The following is a 6,841-nucleotide window of genomic DNA, read 5'->3' as shown; positions in this document are numbered from 1 at the left end:
CGCCCCTTTCCCATGAGAAAGCCTCTAAGCAGCAGGGGATCTGACCAGTGTATACCTTTTCCCAAGGCTGTTCAAGGCTGCCAGCTAGCAGGTGCCTTGCAAGCCTATCTTCAGCCTGGGGCCCCATCAGGGGTACTTCTGCAACAGCCCTGGGATGCCCAAGCCCTCCTGGGGTATCCTATATTCCACAAGGAATCCCTCTACAGGAGGGGTCTGACCATGAGCATCTCAGTTCAGAGCTGCATCTAACTGATCCACCTTTAGGAAAAGGGGGCAAAAAAGCTCTCCTGGAGGGAGCTGCTCTGCTCTTTTCTGCTCTTAAATCTGGTTTTCAGGTTTTGCCATTAAGGAATTTCACCCATGATATACACAATGGGAGCACCTCCCCCTCTGAGAGGTGCTGAAGAAGGGCTGTGGCTGCCTGCCAGGCTCCAGTGTGAGCTCAGCTCTGTACCACAGCTGCAGGACCTACTTTCCACTCCCTGCTAAAGGAGGTTAAAATCTGAATGATAGATTTTGAGCTTTTTAAAGTATTCCCTGATGTGCAGTAACAACAGTAAATAGCTGCTTCCTAAGATGGGAACTGCAATCATCCTAAATCTTCCCTCTCTGCCAGAGCCAACCATCCGGGCTGAGACAATTTGGGAATTAACGTGGCCCATTAGTCACAAATCTGCACAACCCAACACACTTAGCTGAGAGCTGCCACCAGCACGAGCTCTCACCACCACTGCTTATTAATTGATTAATGTGGAGATGATTTCTCTCTCCAATTGCAAACAAAAAAAGGTACTGAGAATAATTTTTGGGAAAATACCAGAAGGCTCTGCTCCTGTTTGAAAGGCATGAGAGGTGTGATGCTTTCCCCACGGCCAGGGATGCTAATACTGGGTGGGCTGTGCCTGAATCCCACCTCTGGAGATTATTCTCTGCTTGTGCTGAAGCTTAGGGAAGGTTTCAGGTACAAACACTGTCCTTTGCTTCTCTGGGAGCCAGGAGCCAGAGGATCTTGTAACAAACAGTGAAAGTAAGTAACACACTATCATTTAATGCCCTACTCCTACTGATCAGGCCTGGAAAGCAGAGTGGTCTTTTCCCATCCTAAGAAAACTGAGAGGATGAAAATCACAACATAAACACATGGTGCCAATCTTCTCTTTCCTTGTGGTGTAGGAGCTCTCCATCCTGGAAAGAATGGATCATAGGAAGATCTGCCAGGCACCTTCACAGCTTTCCTATCCATCTCTGTGCCTGTCCTCCTGCAGTTCCTCATGCCTCCTCTCAACAGGAGCATCCCACCAGCACCATAGCAAGTGCCTCTAGAGCCACCTGAGCCATCCTCCACTAGTGTCCAACATTTCCAAAGCCTCCTGACCACAGGCAGGGCAGGGCCCCACAGCAGCTGGGGTGTCTTCCCTTGAGGGCAGAGAGGGGTGCATTAATTTTTAGTTGAGTGCAAACAGCTTCACCAAACAGACAGTGCTCCTTGCTCCTCAGGCCATGATGGCACCTTGTTTCAGCAGGCACTGCCAGTGACTGGCAGCTTAAAATGTTCCTCTGATCATTGCCCGTGGAAGTCTTCTTTTCCCATCCTGAAACTGAGATTTCTCCAGTTCTGGAGGGCAGTTTTCCAGAGCTGCACAGAGTTCATGTGTTCAGAGACCTGGGAACAGGCATCTGAATGGGTGAAGAAATGCAGGAGTGAGGCCTCAGGGTGATCTGCAGGACAGGGAAACAAATCAAATAGTGTGAAAGCTGATGGCAAGTTCATAGAAAGCAGCCTGGTGGGGGGTTGCATCCAAGTGCCCCTTGGGATTGTGAGGTGCCCTGGAGGTTCCAGGGTCCCATGTGATGAGGAGAGGAGAAATCCCAGCTGGTAGAGAAAGACTGAGGCAGGGCAATGGCTGAGCTCCTGATAAAATGTTTTTTTCCTCTGAATCTGGGACAGAGCTGTCAGTTCTCCATCAGTACGCAGCCAGGGTCAAGGTGGTCCTTGGGAGGAGGCACTTGCTTGGGCAGGAACCTAGACCAGGATGCCAGCTCTCCCCCTCCCTGAACCCTCTCACCCATGGTTGCTCCTGCTGCATCAGGGAGATCCTGCAGGGGCAGGGACTGCAACTGTCCTGGGAGTGCTAATTCCCTTCATGCCAAGTATCAAAGAGAAATCGCTGTGAGAGCAACGATGCTCATCAAGAAGCTGAACAGTGAGACCCTCTGTTTTTGAGCAGAGAGAAAACAATCTGTGAGTCTCTGCACAGAAGATGAAGGTGCCATTACAAGGGATCTGTTGTTACAGGACCTAATTTCTTATGCTGTATCCCACAGCAAAGTGAAGAGGCTCCTGCAGATAGAGTCTCTTCCCAGTTAGAAAGCCACTCTACATCAGCTCTCCTAGGGTTTTATTAGATGCAGATTCCAAGTGCCCATGTTCAGGAAGCCTGCATGGAAAAGCAGATATGGTGCCATGGTCCCTCCCAGCCATGTGTTGAGGTCTTTGCTCTGATGCCTCTGTGCTGATGCTGCTTTGGCAGTTTGTGATGAGTTCTGCCAGCTGACCCCAAACCCAATCCTTCAGAGCCTGTTTTTTTCTGCTTTTCCAGTAAGTTAAACTGAGGAGAAAAAACCTGTGTGGGAGAAAGAGTATTTAATTAGATTGGTACCAGCAGGGAAGGCAGGAGAGGGGCTGCCAGCTTGGCAAATCCAATTTGGTTTCACTGAATGGAGGAGTCGAGTTAACTCTGTAATCTCTGTTTAGCATCATTCCTGGAATGCCTCCTTCCCTTCCCATTTGCTTAGGTGGGTAAGACCCAGCAGAGGGTAGAGGAGAGTGCTGTGGAGGCTGCACAGCCCGAGCTTTATTTGGACAACATTAAATTCTAGCCAAAGACTGAAATAATGGAAGTCATGAACTGTAACTGAGACTGCAGTCCCTGGGTAGCATTGAGCAGCATGCAGCTGGGGGAAATATCAGCCTTTCCTTTGGGAAATCTCAGATCCCTTCTGATGGCCTGAGTCCTGATCCCTCATTTCAGTGGAATCCTTGTGGGAGGGGGTTGGCTACTTCCTTATAACGCTCAAGGGATCCCATTGCTGGTCCAAAATGAAGAAGATGACAGAGGACTGAAGCCTCACAGCTTGGAGGGCTGGCTGGGAAGGCTGGAAAAACTTGGCCTTGGTGGGAATCTATGGATGGAAATATCTGTGGGATGGTAGTCTTTGTGTCACACCACATCCATCAGTACCCAACCTGAACTGTCATTGCACCTCTTTGCACCCTGAACCCACACACTCTGCACCACCCAAGCCAGAAAGACGGATCCAGGATCTAGCCCAGAACAGGAATGTGGGATTTGTCAGCCAGAGGGAGGGAGCAAGATGGAAGGAGGGGCAAGAGAAGGGCATCCTTTTTGGAAAGTGGGGGTCTGCTGCTAATAAGCAGCTTGTACCCATCTGAGGGTGGGTTGGAAAGAAGAGTCTGTTTCTTTTCTGCAACAGACAGCTTCATCTCTGACTTGATTTCCAAGAAATGGTAGGAATGGTAGGGGGCTTCACTGGCTGTATTATTTCCACTTTGATTTCCTTTCAGTTTACCTTTCACTGCTTCTGCATCGTTTTCCTTTGCTGGGATGCTCAGACCTCGTGCCGGGCAGAAGAGCATCATCTGCACCCTCGGCAGCCCCAGCTGTGCACAGCAGCACGGCCAGCACAGCCGCCACCCACCGCCCTGGTGCACATCAGGGTCTGGGGAAAATGGGGCACATGAGGATCCAGGCTGGGGCTCTCTGCAGGACCCATGCAGGACCCAAACCACCTGTGAAACACCTGGATGAAGTGCTGATGGTGCCAGTGTTGTCTTCCTCAGTGTCTCCAGTCAGTGCAAAGCTGAGGGAAGCTGAAGCCATTTGATGAGGAAAATTATTTCCATTTATCTGTGTCTTCATGTATTTGTAATTTTCTTCTGTAAAGGGGAGGAGCAAAGTCATACCACAAATTCAAATGTTGGGTTTGGTTTTTTTGTTCTCTAGTCTGTCCATGGAAACCCAAATGTTTCATTTCACATCAGTACTTTGAGTCTGGCCCAAAGAATGAGGCATTTGTCAGCTGCCCCTTATTTCCATTTCCAGATCAGCAATCTGCACTTTTATCCATGCTTTCCCATGTACAATTGCCTGATTAAGCCTTTCTACAAAGCTAGCCCAGCCTGGGGTTTGGCCACATGCTCCTTATTTTGCTCTTTACTTGGCAAAAATTGCCATTTATTAATTGATTATCAATATCAGTTAAATAAAACAGAATTGCTGGTGTCCTCAGCTTCCTTGACCCACAGCAGGGCCAGGTAATGGTAGTGCAAATGCTTCCAGCCTCAAGGCACTTACTGAAGCACATTCATTTAAGAGCCAAGTGCATCTGTGGTCAGGGTGAACACACTTGCTTTTCTTTTTAAGCTTTTCAAAACACAGATTTGAGCTCTTTGACCTTGAGTGTTACTGCACAGTGCAAAGCTGAAGCCAAAGTCCTCAATCAAAAGTGTCTATTACTTTTTTAAAATACTGCCTACCTTTAATTCTTATTTATTCCTCTAAGGAAATAAGCCAAGGCAGAGTGGTTGCTGAGTTTGGTACATGAGCTGCACACACAGCAGCTATCTTCAGTGTGTTGTTTTAATACCGATGTCAACAGATCCACAGTTCAATATGCTCCTCAAATTTACAGTGTTCCACAGAAAGTCCAACTGGATGAATAAAAATTGTTCTGAGCTGGTTGTTGTTTAGTTTGGTTTTTTTCTCACTCAGGCTTTACTGAGTCACCTAAAGCAATTGGAGAAGCTGAACACATTTTAGGCACACAGCAGTGAGGATGGCCACATCCTCACTGCAGGCTGGGATTTACCTGGTTCCAGTCACTTTGAGCTAAATTTTGCAATTCCACCCCTAAGAACCGTAAATCCATTTTGTGCAATACTTGAGGCAGGGCAGACCAGCTAAGCTGTGCATTTGATGAGGTGGCCTCTGTATCCATAGGGTATTTCAGTAGAGGGTTTTGTGGGGGGAGCAAAGGCATAGCTGGTACAAACAGGAATCTATTGTCTCTGCTCCTTTTTCCCCCCTGTGCAGCTATGTTGTGCTGCTGTGTGAAATCAAAACCTCTCTCTTCCAGCACTGAAACCACATGGGATGACAAGGATGGACACATATCATCCACGTCCTCATGCACAGGTAACAATGAGCTCTTGTGAGAGCCCTTTAAGCTCCTTTTTTCTCTCCAACCTGGGCACCTGGTTTCACTGGCGTTGTGTGAGATGCTGAATAAATACTGGTAGTTTAAATAAGGTGTCACCTCTCGCCTGCTCTTTCTCCTGAGAGGGCATGGGGAGAACCAGCTATGAGAAGCTCTTCTCAGTGCCCTGAGCTTTGCATCCAATCCCATAAAATCTCACTGTCTCCATCGCTGCAAAATGGCCGGGTGCTTCCTGTTGCAAAATATTGCAAAACATGGATAGTGTTTCCTCTTAAGTTAGTTTTCTTAAAAATGTTTCTTAGTAAGAAACCAGGTGTCATGATCATACTACCAAGGGATCTTGTTGGTTATCAGCCATGGTGGTGGTTTCCAGAGCTGGGTTACAAACCATGATAGAAACTGATGAACATCTCTTTTCTAAAAACCTGGATCAGGATGCTGCTGATCTGGGACAGATGGGTTCTGGGTCCTGGGAAGACAGACGGGGCCAAAAAGTGATCTTCATATCATGGAGCAGTGCCAGATGACCTCATCCCACACAGAAGGTCAGGCAGCTCCCATGGGGCACAGGAGGCCACCACTGCCAAGGAGCCATGGTGGGAAATGCTGGGAAGAAGAGAGTGCAGGAGGAGTTCCATGGGGGAGCCCTCACCCCAAGGCAAGGCATTACTTTTGGTGGTGAGGCAAGGACAGATGATAGAGAAATCTGTGGAGTGACTCTGGTCTTGCCTGCAAGGGACTTGGGCAGGTGTCCCATAAAAATCTAGACTTTTTCATGTCCTTACCTAATGAGTTCCTCTCCCATGCTGAGGTTCCACACCTGAGCAATGTCAGGGGGTACTTTTGGCCTTGCTGTTGCATTAAGATCTTGACGATAATTTTTCTGAGGTCCAAATATGAGCCCAGGCTCTATCCAGGGAATCCCTGAACTGAGGTGCTCCCATGCTGCTGTTTAAACACATCAGCTTTACAGCATCTCCTTTTTCTTTGCACACTGGAAAAGCTGGACAGTGCTGTGTGATCTCCCTGAAAGAATTCCTGAGTAAAACACAGGTCAGTTCTTCAGGGTATTTTCCCCCTCAGATCAAATAGGAACCTGCTCAAGGAAAACAATAAATAATTTTTTAAGCCTTTTTAGCTGCTTCTGAGAGCCTCTCTAAAGCAAATAGTAAGTGAATAAAATTGAAATATGTACATATTGAATCAAATGCAACCTGGAAAAAACTGTCTGTAGGGGGTCTCAAAGGAGACAATAATGATTCTGGGAGCACACATGGAGACACACAGCCCAGCCCCAGGTGCCCAAAATCACTGCAGGTGAATACACAGGTGACGTTCAAATCAAATCTAATCCCAAGCACTGCTCCCGTGAATATGATGTTCTATCAGCACGGAGACCTTGAACTCTACGGTTTCTCTGTTTGATTAATATTACAGGAGGAAGACGATGCAGGTTTCTGTCCATCTTCATCCTGCGGCTCTTCATTCTGGTCAGGGAAGCCCTCCCGAGGGCTGTGAGGAATGAGAAGGTGAGAGAACTCTGCCTGCTGCTGCTCTGCCTTCATAAACTGAGGAGGAGACTCACAAGATTTAGAAAATGCCT

The sequence above is a fragment of the Corvus brachyrhynchos genome, unplaced genomic scaffold (genome assembly GCF_000691975.1).
Source record: "Corvus brachyrhynchos isolate BGI_N302 unplaced genomic scaffold, ASM69197v1 scaffold409, whole genome shotgun sequence".
In the NCBI taxonomy this organism is placed as follows: Eukaryota; Metazoa; Chordata; class Aves; order Passeriformes; family Corvidae; genus Corvus; species Corvus brachyrhynchos.
This window is presented reverse-complemented; position numbering follows the sequence as displayed.